The sequence below is a fragment of the Metopolophium dirhodum genome, chromosome 1 (assembly GCF_019925205.1).
Source record: "Metopolophium dirhodum isolate CAU chromosome 1, ASM1992520v1, whole genome shotgun sequence".
Classification (NCBI taxonomy): domain Eukaryota; kingdom Metazoa; phylum Arthropoda; class Insecta; order Hemiptera; family Aphididae; genus Metopolophium; species Metopolophium dirhodum.
The window spans coordinates 99,308,820-99,329,629 of NC_083560.1; the positions used below are offsets into that span (position 1 = coordinate 99,308,820).

The 20,810-nt window shown below is 32.6% G+C and overlaps 1 pseudogene; it reads right to left on the reverse strand.

Annotated features, from left to right (window-relative positions):
• Positions 1-15,328: 15,328 nt before the first annotated feature.
• Positions 15,329-15,896, reverse strand: LOC132948209 (uncharacterized; annotated as a pseudogene).
• Between the last annotated feature and the right edge of the window lie 4,914 nt (positions 15,897-20,810).

The following is a 20,810-nucleotide window of genomic DNA, read 5'->3' on the forward strand; positions in this document are numbered from 1 at the left end:
CACGTCTGTGCCTATGGTACGAGCGAACGTCGATCCATTTAGCGCATTTGCACTTGGCACGTTTCTCGTCATTCGCCTTAAAGGCGTGTTTCTCAAAGACGGTATAATATCAAAGGTTACACACCCAAATGGCGAGATTGGTACACGGCATATAAGACGCCGCCTCCAGTTTATAACGTCTTTGAGCAATACGTCGTGCAGACGGAAGCGAACGTAGTCTATACCATATATCTATTAACAAAATAATTTTCGTTACGACCTATTGTTTGCCATTTATTACATTTATATGACTTTTATTTACCTACCTACTATAAATAATTGACAAGAGATTCTTATACCAGAATTATCAGAGAAACTTTTATTGGATTTTGGCTTAGATTTCTTCTTAGAAAACATTGAGCCTGCTGTTTTCAATTTTGAATAATCTACTATAAACTGGTGGTATGAGATACATTTATTACAACTTACAAGATACGTACTGCTCATTCACGCTGTAACCGGATGGGATGTGAGACAACGTCGTTTGTGGGAGCGGTTGCTGCGAAGGGTTTCGTGGGACAGCAAGCGATTGAAAATCCACGTTTTCGTGCAGTAAAAAATATGTCGGATGACGGATACTAAAAATGGTAGAACGAGAGACTCTTGAAATTGAGTCCGTTAGTCGGTATTTTCTTTGTTTGTGGTCGGAGGTCCATGTCACGTCTGTGCCTATGGTACGAGCGAACGTCGATCCATTTAGCGCATTTGCACTTGGCGCGTTTCTCGTCATTCGCCTTAAAGGCGTGTTTCTCAAAGACGGTATAATATCAAACGTTACACACCCAAATGGCGAGATTGGTACACGGCATATAAGACGCCGCCTCCAGTTTATAATGTCTTTGAGCAATACGTCGTGCAGACGGAAGCGAACGTAGTCTATACCATATAACTATTAACAAAATAATTTTCGTTACGACCTATTGTTTGCCATTTATTACATTTATATGACTTTTATTTACCTACCTACTATAAATAATTGACAAGAGATTCTTATACCGGAATTATCAGAGAAACTTTTATTGGATTTTGGCTTAGATTTCTTCTTAGAAAACATTGAGCCTGCTGTTTTCAATTTTGAATAATCTACTATAAACTGGTGGTATGAGATACATTTATTACAACTTACAAGATACGTACTGCTCATTCACGCTGTAACCGGATGGGATGTGAGACAACGTCGTTTGTGGGAGCGGTTGCTGCGAAGGGTTTCGTGAGACAGCAAGCGATTGAAAATCCACGTTTTCGTGCAGTAAAAAATATGTCGGATGACGGATACTAAAAATGGTAGAACGAGAGACTCTTGAAATTGAGTCCGTTAGTCGGTATTTTCTTTGTTTGTGGTCGGAGGTCCATGTCACGTCTGTGCCTATGGTACGAGCGAACGTCGATCCATTTAGCGCATTTGCACTTGGCGCGTTTCTCGTCATTCGCCTTAAAGGCGTGTTTCTCAAAGACGGTATAATATCAAAGGTTACACACCCAAATGGCGAGATTGGTACACGGCATATAAGACGCCGCCTCCAGTTTATAATGTCTTTGAGCAATACGTCGTGCAGACGGAAGCGAACGTAGTCTATACCATATAACTATTAACAAAATAATTTTCGTTACGACCTATTGTTTGCCATTTATTACATTTATATGACTTTTATTTACCTACCTACTATAAATAATTGACAAGAGATTCTTATACCGGAATTATCAGAGAAACTTTTATTGGATTTTGGCTTAGATTTCTTCTTAGAAAACATTGAGCCTGCTGTTTTCAATTTTGAATAATCTACTATAAACTGGTGGTATGAGATACATTTATTACAACTTACAAGATACGTACTGCTCATTCACGCTGTAACCGGATGGGATGTGAGACAACGTCGTTTGTGGGAGCGGTTGCTGCGAAGGGTTTCGTGGGACAGCAAGCGATTGAAACTCCAGGTTTTCTTGCAGTAAATAATATGTCGGATGACGGATACTAAAAATGGTAGAACGAGAGACGCTTGAAATTGAGTCCGTTAGTCGGTATTTTCTTTGTTTGTGGTCGGAGGTCCATGTCACGTCTGTGCCTATGGTACGAGCGAACGTCGATCCATTTAGCGCATTTGCACTTGGCGCGTTTCTCGTCATTCGCCTTAAAGGCGTGTTTCTCAAAGACGGTATAATATCAAAGGTTACACACCCAAATGGCGAGATTGGTACACGGCATATAAGACGCCGCCTCCAGTTTATAACGTCTTTGAGCAATACGTCGTGCAGACGGAAGCGAACGTAGTCTATACCATATATCTATTAACAAAATAATTTTCGTTACGACCTATTGTTTGCCATTTATTACATTTATATGACTTTTATTTACCTACCTACTATAAATAATTGACAAGAGATTCTTATACCGGAATTATCAGAGAAACTTTTATTGGATTTTGGCTTAGATTTCTTCTTAGAAAACATTGAGCCTGCTGTTTTCAATTTTGAATAATCTACTATAAACTGGTGGTATGAGATACTTTTATTACAACTTACAAGATACGTACTGCTCATTCACGCTGTAACCGGATGGGATGTGAGACAACGTCGTTTGTGGGAGCGGTTGCTGCGAAGGGTTTCGTGAGACAGCAAGCGATTGAAAATCCACGTTTTCGTGCAGTAAAAAATATGTCGGATGACGGATACTAAAAATGGTAGAACGAGAGACTCTTGAAATTGAGTCCGTTAGTCGGTATTTTCTTTGTTTGTGGTCGGAGGTCCATGTCACGTCTGTGCCTATGGTACGAGCGAACGTCGATCCATTTAGCGCATTTGCACTTGGCGCGTTTCTCGTCATTCGCCTTAAAGGCGTGTTTCTCAAAGACGGTATAATATCAAAGGTTACACACCCAAATGGCGAGATTGGTACACGGCATATAAGACGCCGCCTCCAGTTTATAACGTCTTTGAGCAATACGTCGTGCAGACGGAAGCGAAGGTAGTCCATACCATATATCTATTAACAAAATAATTTTCGTTACGACCTATTGTTTGCCATTTATTACATTTATATGACTTTTATTTACCTACCTACTATAAATAATTGACAAGAGATTCTTATACCGGAATTATCAGAGAAACTTTTATTGGATTTTGGCTTAGATTTCTTCTTAGAAAACATTGAGCCTGCTGTTTTCAATTTTGAATAATCTACTATAAACTGGTGGTATGAGATACATTTATTACAACTTACAAGATACGTACTGCTCATTCACGCTGTAACCGGATGGGATGTGAGACAACGTCGTTTGTGGGAGCGGTTGCTGCGAAGGGTTTCGTGGGACAGCAAGCGATTGAAACTCCAGGTTTTCTTGCAGTAAATAATATGTCGGATGACGGATACTAAAAATGGTAGAACGAGAGACGCTTGAAATTGAGTCCGTTAGTCGGTATTTTCTTTGTTTGTGGTCGGAGGTCCATGTCACGTCTGTGCCTATGGTACGAGCGAACGTCGATCCATTTAGCGCATTTGCACTTGGCGCGTTTCTCGTCATTCGCCTTAAAGGCGTGTTTCTCAAAGACGGTATAATATCAAAGGTTACACACCCAAATGGCGAGATTGGTACACGGCATATAAGACGCCGCCTCCAGTTTATAACGTCTTTGAGCAATACGTCGTGCAGACGGAAGCGAACGTAGTCTATACCATATATCTATTAACAAAATAATTTTCGTTACGACCTATTGTTTGCCATTTATTACATTTATATGACTTTTATTTACCTACCTACTATAAATAATTGACAAGAGATTCTTATACCGGAATTATCAGAGAAACTTTTATTGGATTTTGGCTTAGATTTCTTCTTAGAAAACATTGAGCCTGCTGTTTTCAATTTTGAATAATCTACTATAAACTGGTGGTATGAGATACATTTATTACAACTTACAAGATACGTACTGCTCATTCACGCTGTAACCGGATGGGATGTGAGACAACGTCGTTTGTGGGAGCGGTTGCTGCGAAGGGTTTCGTGGGACAGCAAGCGATTGAAAATCCACGTTTTCGTACAGTAAAAAATATGTCGGATGACGGATACTAAAAATGGTAGAACGAGAGACTCTTGAAATTGAGTCCGTAAGTCGGTATTTTCTTTGTTTGTGGTCGGAGGTCCATGTCACGTCTGTGCCTATGGTACGAGCGAACGTCGATCCATTTAGCGCATTTGCACTTGGCACGTTTCTCGTCATTCGCCTTAAAGGCGTGTTTCTCAAAGACGGTATAATATCAAAGGTTACACACCCAAATGGCGAGATTGGTACACGGCATATAAGACGCCGCCTCCAGTTTATAACGTCTTTGAGCAATACGTCGTGCAGACGGAAGCGAACGTAGTCTATACCATATATCTATTAACAAAATAATTTTCGTTACGACCTATTGTTTGCCATTTATTACATTTATATGACTTTTATTTACCTACCTACTATAAATAATTGACAAGAGATTCTTATACCAGAATTATCAGAGAAACTTTTATTGGATTTTGGCTTAGATTTCTTCTTAGAAAACATTGAGCCTGCTGTTTTCAATTTTGAATAATCTACTATAAACTGGTGGTATGAGATACATTTATTACAACTTACAAGATACGTACTGCTCATTCACGCTGTAACCGGATGGGATGTGAGACAACGTCGTTTGTGGGAGCGGTTGCTGCGAAGGGTTTCGTGGGACAGCAAGCGATTGAAAATCCACGTTTTCGTGCAGTAAAAAATATGTCGGATGACGGATACTAAAAATGGTAGAACGAGAGACTCTTGAAATTGAGTCCGTTAGTCGGTATTTTCTTTGTTTGTGGTCGGAGGTCCATGTCACGTCTGTGCCTATGGTACGAGCGAACGTCGATCCATTTAGCGCATTTGCACTTGGCGCGTTTCTCGTCATTCGCCTTAAAGGCGTGTTTCTCAAAGACGGTATAATATCAAAGGTTACACACCCAAATGGCGAGATTGGTACACGGCATATAAGACGCCGCCTCCAGTTTATAATGTCTTTGAGCAATACGTCGTGCAGACGGAAGCGAACGTAGTCTATACCATATAACTATTAACAAAATAATTTTCGTTACGACCTATTGTTTGCCATTTATTACATTTATATGACTTTTATTTACCTACCTACTATAAATAATTGACAAGAGATTCTTATACCGGAATTATCAGAGAAACTTTTATTGGATTTTGGCTTAGATTTCTTCTTAGAAAACATTGAGCCTGCTGTTTTCAATTTTGAATAATCTACTATAAACTGGTGGTATGAGATACATTTATTACAACTTACAAGATACGTACTGCTCATTCACGCTGTAACCGGATGGGATGTGAGACAACGTCGTTTGTGGGAGCGGTTGCTGCGAAGGGTTTCGTGGGACAGCAAGCGATTGAAACTCCAGGTTTTCTTGCAGTAAATAATATGTCGGATGACGGATACTAAAAATGGTAGAACGAGAGACGCTTGAAATTGAGTCCGTTAGTCGGTATTTTCTTTGTTTGTGGTCGGAGGTCCATGTCACGTCTGTGCCTATGGTACGAGCGAACGTCGATCCATTTAGCGCATTTGCACTTGGCGCGTTTCTCGTCATTCGCCTTAAAGGCGTGTTTCTCAAAGACGGTATAATATCAAAGGTTACACACCCAAATGGCGAGATTGGTACACGGCATATAAGACGCCGCCTCCAGTTTATAACGTCTTTGAGCAATACGTCGTGCAGACGGAAGCGAAGGTAGTCCATACCATATATCTATTAACAAAATAATTTTCGTTACGACCTATTGTTTGCCATTTATTACATTTATATGACTTTTATTTACCTACCTACTATAAATAATTGACAAGAGATTCTTATACCGGAATTATCAGAGAAACTTTTATTGGATTTTGGCTTAGATTTCTTCTTAGAAAACATTGAGCCTGCTGTTTTCAATTTTGAATAATCTACTATAAACTGGTGGTATGAGATACATTTATTACAACTTACAAGATACGTACTGCTCATTCACGCTGTAACCGGATGGGATGTGAGACAACGTCGTTTGTGGGAGCGGTTGCTGCGAAGGGTTTCGTGGGACAGCAAGCGATTGAAACTCCAGGTTTTCTTGCAGTAAATAATATGTCGGATGACGGATACTAAAAATGGTAGAACGAGAGACGCTTGAAATTGAGTCCGTTAGTCGGTATTTTCTTTGTTTGTGGTCGGAGGTCCATGTCACGTCTGTGCCTATGGTACGAGCGAACGTCGATCCATTTAGCGCATTTGCACTTGGCGCGTTTCTCGTCATTCGCCTTAAAGGCGTGTTTCTCAAAGACGGTATAATATCAAAGGTTACACACCCAAATGGCGAGATTGGTACACGGCATATAAGACGCCGCCTCCAGTTTATAACGTCTTTGAGCAATACGTCGTGCAGACGGAAGCGAACGTAGTCTATACCATATATCTATTAACAAAATAATTTTCGTTACGACCTATTGTTTGCCATTTATTACATTTATATGACTTTTATTTACCTACCTACTATAAATAATTGACAAGAGATTCTTATACCGGAATTATCAGAGAAACTTTTATTGGATTTTGGCTTAGATTTCTTCTTAGAAAACATTGAGCCTGCTGTTTTCAATTTTGAATAATCTACTATAAACTGGTGGTATGAGATACATTTATTACAACTTACAAGATACGTACTGCTCATTCACGCTGTAACCGGATGGGATGTGAGACAACGTCGTTTGTGGGAGCGGTTGCTGCGAAGGGTTTCGTGGGACAGCAAGCGATTGAAAATCCACGTTTTCGTACAGTAAAAAATATGTCGGATGACGGATACTAAAAATGGTAGAACGAGAGACTCTTGAAATTGAGTCCGTAAGTCGGTATTTTCTTTGTTTGTGGTCGGAGGTCCATGTCACGTCTGTGCCTATGGTACGAGCGAACGTCGATCCATTTAGCGCATTTGCACTTGGCACGTTTCTCGTCATTCGCCTTAAAGGCGTGTTTCTCAAAGACGGTATAATATCAAAGGTTACACACCCAAATGGCGAGATTGGTACACGGCATATAAGACGCCGCCTCCAGTTTATAACGTCTTTGAGCAATACGTCGTGCAGACGGAAGCGAACGTAGTCTATACCATATATCTATTAACAAAATAATTTTCGTTACGACCTATTGTTTGCCATTTATTACATTTATATGACTTTTATTTACCTACCTACTATAAATAATTGACAAGAGATTCTTATACCAGAATTATCAGAGAAACTTTTATTGGATTTTGGCTTAGATTTCTTCTTAGAAAACATTGAGCCTGCTGTTTTCAATTTTGAATAATCTACTATAAACTGGTGGTATGAGATACATTTATTACAACTTACAAGATACGTACTGCTCATTCACGCTGTAACCGGATGGGATGTGAGACAACGTCGTTTGTGGGAGCGGTTGCTGCGAAGGGTTTCGTGGGACAGCAAGCGATTGAAAATCCACGTTTTCGTGCAGTAAAAAATATGTCGGATGACGGATACTAAAAATGGTAGAACGAGAGACTCTTGAAATTGAGTCCGTTAGTCGGTATTTTCTTTGTTTGTGGTCGGAGGTCCATGTCACGTCTGTGCCTATGGTACGAGCGAACGTCGATCCATTTAGCGCATTTGCACTTGGCGCGTTTCTCGTCATTCGCCTTAAAGGCGTGTTTCTCAAAGACGGTATAATATCAAAGGTTACACACCCAAATGGCGAGATTGGTACACGGCATATAAGACGCCGCCTCCAGTTTATAATGTCTTTGAGCAATACGTCGTGCAGACGGAAGCGAACGTAGTCTATACCATATAACTATTAACAAAATAATTTTCGTTACGACCTATTGTTTGCCATTTATTACATTTATATGACTTTTATTTACCTACCTACTATAAATAATTGACAAGAGATTCTTATACCGGAATTATCAGAGAAACTTTTATTGGATTTTGGCTTAGATTTCTTCTTAGAAAACATTGAGCCTGCTGTTTTCAATTTTGAATAATCTACTATAAACTGGTGGTATGAGATACATTTATTACAACTTACAAGATACGTACTGCTCATTCACGCTGTAACCGGATGGGATGTGAGACAACGTCGTTTGTGGGAGCGGTTGCTGCGAAGGGTTTCGTGGGACAGCAAGCGATTGAAAATCCACGTTTTCGTACAGTAAAAAATATGTCGGATGACGGATACTAAAAATGGTAGAACGAGAGACTCTTGAAATTGAGTCCGTAAGTCGGTATTTTCTTTGTTTGTGGTCGGAAGTCCATGTCACGTCTGTGCCTATGGTACGAGCGAACGTCGATCCATTTAGCGCATTTGCACTTGGCACGTTTCTCGTCATTCGCCTTAAAGGCGTGTTTCTCAAAGACGGTATAATATCAAAGGTTACACACCCAAATGGCGAGATTGGTACACGGCATATAAGACGCCGCCTCCAGTTTATAACGTCTTTGAGCAATACGTCGTGCAGACGGAAGCGAACGTAGTCTATACCATATATCTATTAACAAAATAATTTTCGTTACGACCTATTGTTTGCCATTTATTACATTTATATGACTTTTATTTACCTACCTACTATAAATAATTGACAAGAGATTCTTATACCAGAATTATCAGAGAAACTTTTATTGGATTTTGGCTTAGATTTCTTCTTAGAAAACATTGATCAGTTGTAATTCCTGTTTCGTCAACATTGAAAATTCAAGTACATTTATCATTCAGTTTGAACTTGTCCATTGTTTCCTCTAGGTTTTTATAAAATAATCGTACATTAGTTTCATTGAATGATGAAACTCTGTTTAGACTGGTACCTTCTGGAGTCTTGTGCGTAAACTTATTTCGGGATTTCTTTTTAAAAATAGTTCTAACCAGTCATTCATATCCAGCTGATTTTGTTAAGCTGCAAAATCTATGTTCAATGTCATTTGCAACAGTATATTGATAAGCAAGTCGTCTTAATTCAGTTGGTGTTAAACCATAAAAGTATTTAGATAGTTTTAGTACACGATTCGTTAATTCTTTTTCAACCTCAAACGAAAATGTTGGTTTTTTACAAAGTTTAGGTTAGATTATTATATATTTAGCCAAAATTTCGACCAACATCACGAACTTTTTGACCCGAGTTAATGGCAAGTATAACTGCTTGCAGTTGTTCTGCAGTCCATTTTCCTTTTTCAAAACTTGACATAAAAATAACAAGTATTTATTTAACATAAATAACAGATCAATATTTAATCAATAATATAGCCAAATAAGTAAAACTACGAATGAGGTAATACCGCCCATTAAAAGTACGCGCACCATTCCCCCACTCGGACGCGCAGCATTACCCAAATCGATTTTTGTTGTATAATCAACATACAATGAAATGTGTAAAATAATATTATATTGTTAGCGATACATTAAATAAAACTTAGAATTTTCTCCACAAAACTATATATTAATATGTTGTATAATAATTAAATACATATAACTAGAGCTGAGGACTTCTAGTACTTAAAGATCTAAAAATATACATGCCCTTATGCACTTAAAAATCAAGAAATATGCGCTTAAAATATGCTCTAAAAAAATAAGTTTATGATTAATTTATTAATAAATACTTGAAAAATTAAATGTTTTCGTTGTCTTCTTGATCATTTTGTTTTCTTTCTTCGTTTTCTTCTTCTTCATCAAAAATAATGTATTTTATAAAATTTTATCTACGAATATGTACTAATTTAACTAAATGTTGTATTACTTACCTTTACTATTGCATTGAACAATAAAATACTTCATTAGATTTGCAAATTGAAACGAATGTCTGTTATCTGCTAACAATGTTTTATATGTTGAGAAAGATCGTTCTACATCTATGGAAGTGAGAGGTACATATTTAAAAAATACGAAATTATTACGCAATGAAAAAATGTTATGCAGTGCGCATGATGATACAACGAATAGGTAGGCACGTGACAATGTATGACGGACAACTAAAGTTCACTTCCTATACGCGTTTCGGTTTTATCGGTTTATCGGTCAGATAGTAAATTACCTAACCGATAATGAAGATATTATTTTTAAATGGAAAATTTACCATTTTGTTCTTTTTTGTCTAAACTAATTTAAGAACTATTTCGAAAATTGCCAAATATGTTCTTAATTTTTCTAATATACTGAAATATGCATTTATATGCAATAATAACAAAATATGCAAAATAAAATTTTAAATTTGATCTCCTGGTGTTATGAAACACATTATTTTGTTGATCACTAGAATTTTTCTATGATCTTTCTAAAAAAATATGAAAAAACTAGAAGTCCTCAGCCCTACACATAACTTACCGCGATACGAAATCTAGTACTTTTATTTAGTTTTTTTTGGAGATTAACGACCGAATTGATAACTCAGCACATATTGATAACATAGATATAAATATTTTGTCTGTTGATGAGACTAAACAGGTGATTATTTTTAGCCACGATTATTTACTAAGGTTGCGAAACGAGGCGTGATAACGTGTCGCAAAGCGGTGTATTGGTGTTATAGCGCTAGTAGTACTTGGCCCGTCTACTGAGCACTACTCAAGTTACTGTTTGACCTTAGTCGGAAACGGTCGTTCGTCGTTTCACCGCTGTCTTGATAATCATATCACGTTTTCATTATCGCTAGATATTATTAATATAAAGTGTTTTCAAGTTTTTATAATGCTGTGCGTAGTTTGCAATGATAGTATCCATCAAGGAGATGAAATTCAATGTTCTATATGTAAAGAGTTTACCCACTTTATCTGTGCGAGTCTCAGGGAGGAAAAATTTCGTAAGTTGAACAACCAAACGAAAGATAAATGGTCCTGCAACACCTGTAAAGTTAGTAAGGAGCAAGATAAAAATGAATTTATTAAGTAAAACAAATAAATTAGTAACTTCAAAAGGTAATGAAATTACTGATGAAACCTTAAATGGTGTAATTGACTCTGTGAAATTTATGAGTAGGTACGCAATTTGATGATTTTGGCCAACAACTGAAATCGTTAGTGTCTACAATAAATGAAGTAAAGGACGAAAATAAACAAATAAAAGAAGAAAATATAGTTCTTAAGAAAGAAATTTTAAAATTATCACAACGAGTTAATATTATTGAACAAAAATCGCTGGAGTGTCATGTAGAACTTATTGGTGTGCCTGAAATTCAAAAAGAAATTTGTACAGATTCTATGGATAAAATTACATCAATATTGGGATTAGATATAAAAGTTAAAAATGCTTTTCGCATTCCATCTAAGTTCACGGATAAGCCTAGGAAAATCTCGGTATGTTTCAAGTCCGTTGAAAAAAAGCATAAGGTCTTATGGATCTTATAAAAAAAAAAAAAAATGGTAGCAAAACATATTGACGACAATTGGAATAACACGGCAATTTATGTAAATGAGCAGATGACATCAACTTTTAGGAACCTATTTTTCAAGACAAGGAATATAGCAAAAGAGGTTGGTTACAAATTTATCTGGTTCAAAAATGATAAAATATTTATAAAAAAAAACGAGGGCTCGATGACTATAAATATAGAGGATGAAGCATCTATCTCAAAAATCAAATAATAACATAATATACAGTCCATAATTTTATTTTATTTGTTTTCCATATATGTTAATTTTTATTATTAATAATTATGATATATGTATATAATATAATAGAAAAATTTGATAATTATTACACAAAGTACTATGAATCTATTTCTGAATTCGTTGATAATATAAATCATAAAATAGAAAACTCTTTTAACTTAAATATTATGTGTACTAATATACGTAGTCTAAATGCCGATTTTGTAGATTTGATTTTGTTTCTGGAAAATGATATACACTACAAAAAAATAGTTATTCTCATCTTAACAGAAACTTGGCACAACACTAGATTTCTCTTATAATATAACTGGTTATAATACATATTACTCTTTAACCAAACGTAATCAAAATGATGGGATTGTTATTTTTATAAAAAAAAATTGTTTAATTGTTGATTTGCATGAATATGATTTCGAAGAGAGTAATATAATTAAAACTGTCCGTGATTACGAGGAATAATCCGATAGCTATATATTGTATATACCGTTCACCTTCAAGCAACTGTAATCTATTTATTGATGGGTTGTTTAATAATATATTAAATGACGGGGAAGCCGTAAACGAATGCACAATAGTAATAGGTGATATGAATATCGATATCAGAGGAAAGGTAGATAACGAGTATTTAGACACTATGGCCCAGTATGGTTTTAAATCTATTGTAAACATTTTTACACATGTTCCAGCTATATAATTTCCAGCGCCGTATGCTCATGTTTAGATCATATTTTCATTAAAGCCCAACAAGAAATTCTAGATAACACTGAAGCAGGTGTTATACAAACACAAATTACAGATCACTTTTCTTTAATAATGACTATGCCAATATATAACAATAGTAAGAAAGAGCATTCTACTTATAGAAAAATTAATTATGAAGTATTGGGTGACAATTTAAAAGATGAGAAGTGGGACGATGTGTATAATAATTCAAATATAGATGAATGTGGAAATTTCTTTTATGAAATAATATCAAATTCAATTGAGAAAGCCAGTAGTCTAGAGAAAGTTAATTCAAAAAACAAAAGAATCAAGGAATGGATGACTGTAGGTTTGCTCAAATCCACACGAAAAAAGCATGCACTATCAAAAAAAGTAAAAAAGCACCCAGAAAACACAAATTTGCTCTTATATTATAAAATATACAGGAATAAATTGGCATGTCTAATAAAGGCAGCTAAAATTAAATTGTATAAGGATAAATTTTCTAAGGTTGCTGGAAGTCCAAAATTAACTTTGAACTTAATTAATGAATTAACTATAGCCAAAAATGTCAATAATAATGGTCAGTATATTAATGTTCAGAAAGATCCTGTGACTGCGGCAAATATTTTCAATAACTTTTTTAATAATATTGGTAAGGAGTACTCAGCTAAGTTTAAAAATAAATTAATAGATAGAAGTAATGTAACATATGATTTCTCTTTTAACGAACATTTTTCTCTATCAATAACACCTTAATTCCCATAAACAATATTCTTATACACACATGTGGTAATATTAACTCTAATACTTGCAAATGTCAAGAAATAATAAGGGTAACACGTATAAAGTATTTGGGTATTATCAGAGATTCTAATTTGAGATGGAATATACATATTGAAAATACAGTAGGTAATGCGCTTGAGATCAGTAATTTTCAAATTCTATAAATTGAATAAAATTCTACCTATGGAAGTCATGCGTACTGTATATGAGGCCCTGTATAAGTCTATTATGCAATATGGTTTAATAATCTGGGGAGGATGTACGGATAATGCAATAAGACCTCTAATAGTACAACAGAACTCAGCGGTAAGAATATGTTTAGACAAAAAAGAGAGACAATGCTCATCTTCACTTAATTACAAAACTTTAAGAGTGTTGCCAGTTAAAGTACCTACTGTATAAGTTTTTTGCAATTGTTAATATTTCTAAACAGTGTATACATAAATCTGAAAACAAAAGAGAATTTAGGGTATATGATGTTGGTATTAAGTACACAAATAAACAATTCAGCCAAAGATTTATTGATTACTTAGGTCCAGTTATGTATAACTCTTTACCTTTAAATATTAAAAAAAATCATTGTAATTCAAAATGTAATAATATTAAATTAATTAAAACAATTGTTAAAAATTGGTTATTAAGTGATTTTGTATAAATGAAAACTTTATTATAATATGTTATGTGTAAAACTTATTTTTAGTGATATATGTCAACATGTACAATTAATTTATTATTTACTAATCATTGTATACTGTAGCTCGTTTAACCCGCCACAAGCTCTGCTTATTAGGTTAAATTAATCAAGCTGTAATTTTTTCATATAATATTATCATAATATGCAATGTAAAATTTGATAAATTAATAAAAAAAAAAAAAAAAAATAGCGCTAGTTGTACTTGGCCTGTCTACTGAGCACCGATCACGAATTATACCACGTAAAATATTGATGAACGTCATTATATTTTAATTACCTACTGTAACTTGTTACTTATAAGTAGATTTTCATAAATTTATTTTAGTTTCTATTGAACTTGATTGAATTTTTCATACCCACAAACATAATAAATTATGCAATCCTATACACTAGATTCACCATCTGAATCAATAATAGGAAGAACATCGCATGCTTCTCATTCATTGTTTTCCACAAGACTATCTAGTTTTATATTTAATTTTTAAATTTTTTCATCTTTCCGAGGGTTTTTCATGAAAAATATTTCGAATGTCTGCTAAAGATATTTTTTGTGAATCAGAATTTACAACTGTACAATTTCCGTACTTTGGTGGTTTTAGCACCGAATATACAGAGAGAATTTTGTACGAATGTAAGAAGGTGGGTGTAGTGGGATGGATGTTTGGACTAGCCTCCTGTCTAATAATACCAAAAAATTTCCAAGAATAAAAACAAAAATTAAATAAATTGTACAATTAAACAGGAGTTTACCTTATTTCTAACGGATCCTGACACATTTTCCCCATAAGAACATATTCGAAACCACATTTTTCCAATAAATACATAGAAAGATGTATTGTAGAATGTAATGTTACTCGGAGACTGAGCAGTTTGAGGTTTAAAATCTCTTCTGGTGTTATGTGATGAGCAATTACTTCATTTTAAGTATGAATGGCATCATATATTTTAGAATATAAATAATAAATCCGGGTTAACAATACAAATAATATTTCAACAATTTAGTATCTACTTAAAATCCTTCATCACCAATCCTAAGTCCTGGCCAGGGTAGAATTCTGTTAAAATTGTCAAATAAATTATTCCAATATTCTACAAAGTTTGCAGTTTCTGAAGCACCTTTAAGCATCAAACAACCTTTTTTCAAATAAAATCTTAATGCATGTGCCATACTCATACTGAAAACCTGATTAAGTAAAAAATTACTATATTTCACATAAGAAAAAAATAATAACAATCATTATTAATTAAAATATTTAACAAATGAAATTCAAGTTTAGTATGTAATAATAAGTCCTTTAACATAAAAACTTTAAATATTTTGTCTGAAAACTACAGTTTAGATGATGTTGTGTTATACTGAAAAAGAATTAAGTAAAACACGAGGTAAAACATATCTTACTTGTGTACAAAGGCGTACTCTCATTTTTGAGATAGAGGAAGGTTTAAGGGTTCACTCCAACGGGTGTTATCCTTGGTATCAATCTCAAATTTGCAGGATGTAGAATATCATTTTTGTATACTTCTTTAAAATAACTCCATGATACACTATCACTGTCATGATGAAGCTATAACCAAACATTTCATACATAAGATTAATAAATAATATACACACAAAAAAAATTTAAATCCTTACTCTTAAAGATGTATTGTTGTAAAGACGATTACGCACAAATTTAAAAACATATACAAAATCTGAAAATGCATAAATCTTTCGATTTTTGTCCAATGGATGCTCAAAATAATGTTTTAATTTATCTTGAGTTCCATTAACTCCTAGTTCTTTCCACATTTTTTTATTAGTAGTGGCTCATTCACATACAATACTATCAATTAAAATGCCATTTTTTTCTAATAATGTTATTGCTTTCAAGACTAGTTGAGCCAAAGTAGTACCTTAAAATATTTCAAAAAGATTAAAAATACAAAATGATTAATTTTACCTTTTACTTCGCCTTTAGTAGCAAATACTCCTACAGTTTGAGAGAAATTTGAGGCCAACGATTGCCACATAAATACAAGCGCGTGATTTGCATATTCATTATGACTTTTTGATATATCTGCATCTCCATAATCTTCGAATCCAATGCACGATAAATTCGATGTATTTACTTGTAAAGATTGCCGTATATTAATTTCATCAAATATAAGAACGCCGTGTTCTACAAAAGACATATGCTATACTTTCTTTCCCAAAAGAGTTAAAAATTCACTATCAAAACCACAATCAAATCAAATCAGAATAATTTGCCATACCATTTTTAACTTCATGTAATTCTAATCTTAAATTTTCAAGTTTTTTATTAGCCCTTAAATTTTTTTTAATCATATTTTGTACCTTTGCAATTTATTTAAACGCTGTCTTTTGGTAGGACATAAATATATGCATTCTTGTGCACCATTTTCTTTTCTTTTTTTCCACATTGCTAATGAATTACATAGTTTTTGACATTTAATACAATATTTTAAATTTTTTTTCAATTATGAGGCAGCAATCAATGTGTCGTAGCCTTCCAGTACAATCAGCAACACATAATGTTGTTGAATTTTTTTGAAAATTTTCTACATATGGCCCACCGTGACATACATTGATTTTTTAAAAATCTTGTAGATTTTTACAAATTCGCCAACATTTTTTCTAGAATGATGTTAAGTTTTTGTTCTTCAATTTTTTTTCCAAATACACCAAATGTTATTGTACCGTCAATTTTCACACTTACACATTTTGATTGTATTAAAAGGTAAATTAATTTAAATAGTTTTATTTAAAGTTCATTTTTTTAATTGATATTTTATTATAGGGTGTATAAAAAATCAAAAAGAATACAGTGATGCTTTATTTGAATCGTGTTTGGCTGATTGGTTCCGCTATGCCACAACAAGACACAAGAGATCGTTAGATTGATTAAACTTTTATCTTTTTCACATTTTAATTTAAATAATAGGTTATTTATACATATTTAATTTTATATAAAGTGTAAGAAGATTTTACATCCAAATAAATCATTTCATAAAAGTATTATGACTTATATAGCTTATAATAATTATCCGATGTAAACCATTTATATTATGTTAGTACTTATAAACAAAGGTGGGCTAGTTAATGAAAACAATTAACCTAAGTTAATTCAACATTTAGAATGATAGTTACAAAATAGTTAATATGGAAAAAAAATATAAACTCAACTCAGTTTAAAAGAAGATTCTTTTACCTTTTTAATTACAACCTAGTTCATCTCTTAAATTTTTTTAAAAATAATAACACATATTTTGTCAAAAGTACATTATATCTAAATCTATCTTATTACATACTACCTATAGTGATTAAATTAGTGAGTTAGTTATTTTTTTTAATTACACTTATAGGCAAATATATAAGCATTACTTAAAATTTTTTAAATTAACTGAAAAAAGTTAAATTATTACTATGGATTCTTTGACTGGCCAAATTATTCAAAAATTAATTAACCAATTTAATTCAAAATAAATAAATGTTAAACTAGTTAATGCCCACCTTTGTTTATTAATGCCAAGAATATACTTTATTTTAGTTTTATTTAATTGTCTGCGACATTTTGTTAAGTATCTATTTACCATTTCTAGAAAAAGAAAAGAAAAGAGCTAAGTCAGATAACAGGTCGTCACTTGAAGAGAATTATACAGGATGAGCAAGATAGATGCATAGCCAATTTAGAAACTTCCCTGCAACAACATTCAACTTCCATAGTGAATACAATGTTAGAAGTTACAACTTCACCTGTCCAAAATGAAATTGCAAGTAAAGCATTAACAGCATCTTATGATCTCCCACGTTTACTAGCCAATACTGATATTATAAATAATGTTGAAGAATCATTGTGTTTGAATAATAGTTCAACTGAAACTGTGAATAACAGTACAATTTCAAATGACCAAATAGACATATGCGATGAACTAAGAAATTGGAATGTAGAGTTTAATGTATCACATAATTGTTTAAATAAATTATTAATCATATTAAGAAGTAAAGGTCTGGATGTCCCTAAAGATGGTAGAACTTTGATGAATACACCTAAAAATCACAACATATTGGCTATGGAACCTGGTGCCTACATACACTTTGATATAAAACAAATTATTAGTTCTCTATTACTTAAACATGAATTTGATTTATCTGGCATTACTATTTTAAAATTAGGTGTAAATGTGGATGGTTTACCTATATCAAAGAGTTCCAAAAGCCAATGTTGGCCAATTTTAATTAGTATTTGTAATGTACCATTATTATCAAAATATGTTTTACCAGTAGGTATTTATCACGGTTTAAAAAACCTGATTCTTCTGCTGATTTTTTAAATTATTTTTTAAATGATATTTTAAATATTATACAATTGGGAATTCAAATAAATGGTAGGTTATTCAATGTTGCAATAGGACATGTTGTGTGTGATGCACCAGCTAAATCTTATTTGCTGAATGTTAAAAGTTTTAACGCTTACTTTGGATGTAATACATGCACTGATGAAGGTACTTATATTGATGGCTTTTTTGTCCATGAATTCCTCTCTAAGGACAAACGAAAGTTTTAGGAATAAAACAAACGAGTATTACCATAAAGGACCCAGTGCTCTTGAAATATTACCAATTAATATGACAGATGACGTGCCACTTGATAATATGCATTGTACTTATATTGGGGTCACAAAAAAACTTATTGAATTCTGGGTGAAAGGAAAAAAAGATGTACGTTTATTGGATGTAGCAAAAGATGATATAAATGACAATATTTTAAATTTAAAAGCTTATGTACCATCTGAGTTTTCCAGACTCCCTAGGTTACTTGACGATTTTTATTTTTGGAAGGCTACAGAATTGAAATGTTTTTTATTGTACTATGGGCATATCGTTTTAAAAGGAAAGTTAAAAAAAAACTTTTATGTACATTTTTTGCATTTGGTTACTGCAATAAGAATCCTTGTTACACCTGAAACGTGTGTTTCTTTAAATGCAACTGCTAAAATATTACTTGACACTTTTGTAAAAGATTATGCTACTCTGTACAGCCAAAAGTTCGTCAATTACAATGTTCATAGCTTAATACATCTACCTTTTTTCGTTCTAAAACATGGGCCTCTTGAATCTTTTAGTTGTTTTAAATATGAAAACTACTTGAAGAAATAAAAAAATTCATGAAATGTTCAAGGTTTCCTCTGCAGGAAGTTTCTAATAGAATTTATGAAAAACTGAACCAAATTAAAAATCTCTCAAAAACAGAATATCCTAAATTTTCTAAAGAATTACATGTAACACAACATTTATCAAGTGACAAAGTTTATGAAAAAGTAGTTTTGGAAAATTTTTCAACAATAAACATAAATTCTATAAATAATAACTTTATCATGTTAAAAAATAATGATTTGGTTTTTTTTAAACAAATTAATTACTTCAAACAATGAAATCAAATTTTTTGTCAAGAAATGTAATAGTTGTTCATCTTTTTTTGATTTACCTAACTTTTCTTCCAAAGATATTGGCTCATACAGTATTGATCTTCAACTTATAAGTACACCTTATCTTGTTCAAGTATCTGATTTTAAATGTAAGTGTTTTTATATTCAAATATCAGTGCATAAAGCTGTAGTTATTGCATTATGCCATGATTTAGATATACCACAGTAGCTTTATTAAATTACATTTATAAAATATGTTGAGAGTAATAAAAAGTAAAATATACTAGGAACTATAATATTAAGTTGACATGTTGTATGATGTCTAATAATGTTATTAAATGTTACTTTGTGTCAATGAAAATTTACTTTGTATGTATGTAATCTAATCTAATATTGGTAAATTAATTTTATGTCTTATTAATTTATATGATTTTAAATGTAAATGTTTTTATTCATTAAGTTTGTTTTGATTGTTTAATGTGAATATTAAAATATTTGATATTGTATAGTATATTAGGTCATATCTGATAAATATCTGTCTATCCATAATAACATTATTTTAAATTAATTATCTTTTAAAATACTAATTATGTGTCGTATTGATATTGATTAATAATTATATAATTATATTGATATTTTATATTCTACTATACTTTGTATTAAAATATTTTTTTCTCAAATAAAATAAAACAATTAGTCATTATTAATTTGTTTCTAAACTATAAATACAATTGTTGTTTCTTTTCATATTTTATAGTACTTAGTAAAAAAAAAAAAAAAAATGAATACCTGTGAAGAATTAGGTATGAAATTTAACTAGGTATATTATTAAATAGTGAATATTCCCCTAACGAAGACCTCTCAATTGTTGAAATTTTTATGAATGGTGAGTGGTGACAGATTATAACCGGAGTGTCCGCTATTCAGAGGTTTCACTGTAATAATATTTTATTTATATTTTTATTCTGAAACATTTTTAGAGTAAAATTGAAGTGTTTTGAAATGTTAATTGGTAACATATATAAAATATTATTTGTAATGTTATACAAATGTTATTTGGTAACATCCATTGAACATTACATGCAATGTGCATGAATAGTGGATAGTTACTTGTAACGTGTTTGGGAACTTACTGGTAACATGTATGGAATAATACTTATAACGTGCTTGGCATATAACCGTATAACTTGTATGGAATGATACTTTGTAATGTGCATGGAACATTAAAATAAAGCATTGTATTCATATTACAATTAAAGTTACTTTCTCCGGACATAAGCAGTTCCATACACATTGCAATTACGCGAATATAACATGAAAAGTAACATTACAAGTTCCAAATTAATGTTGTAAAAACATCGCCGAAATATTCCATTGCACAGTGGGTAGTTTTGCTGTTAAAATTATTGGATTTTGATATTTCTTCCAAGCCTTCAACAATTGTAACATATTGGTCCTTAAATTTTCTGATACTTTTATGTTTTTAAACAAACCTTGT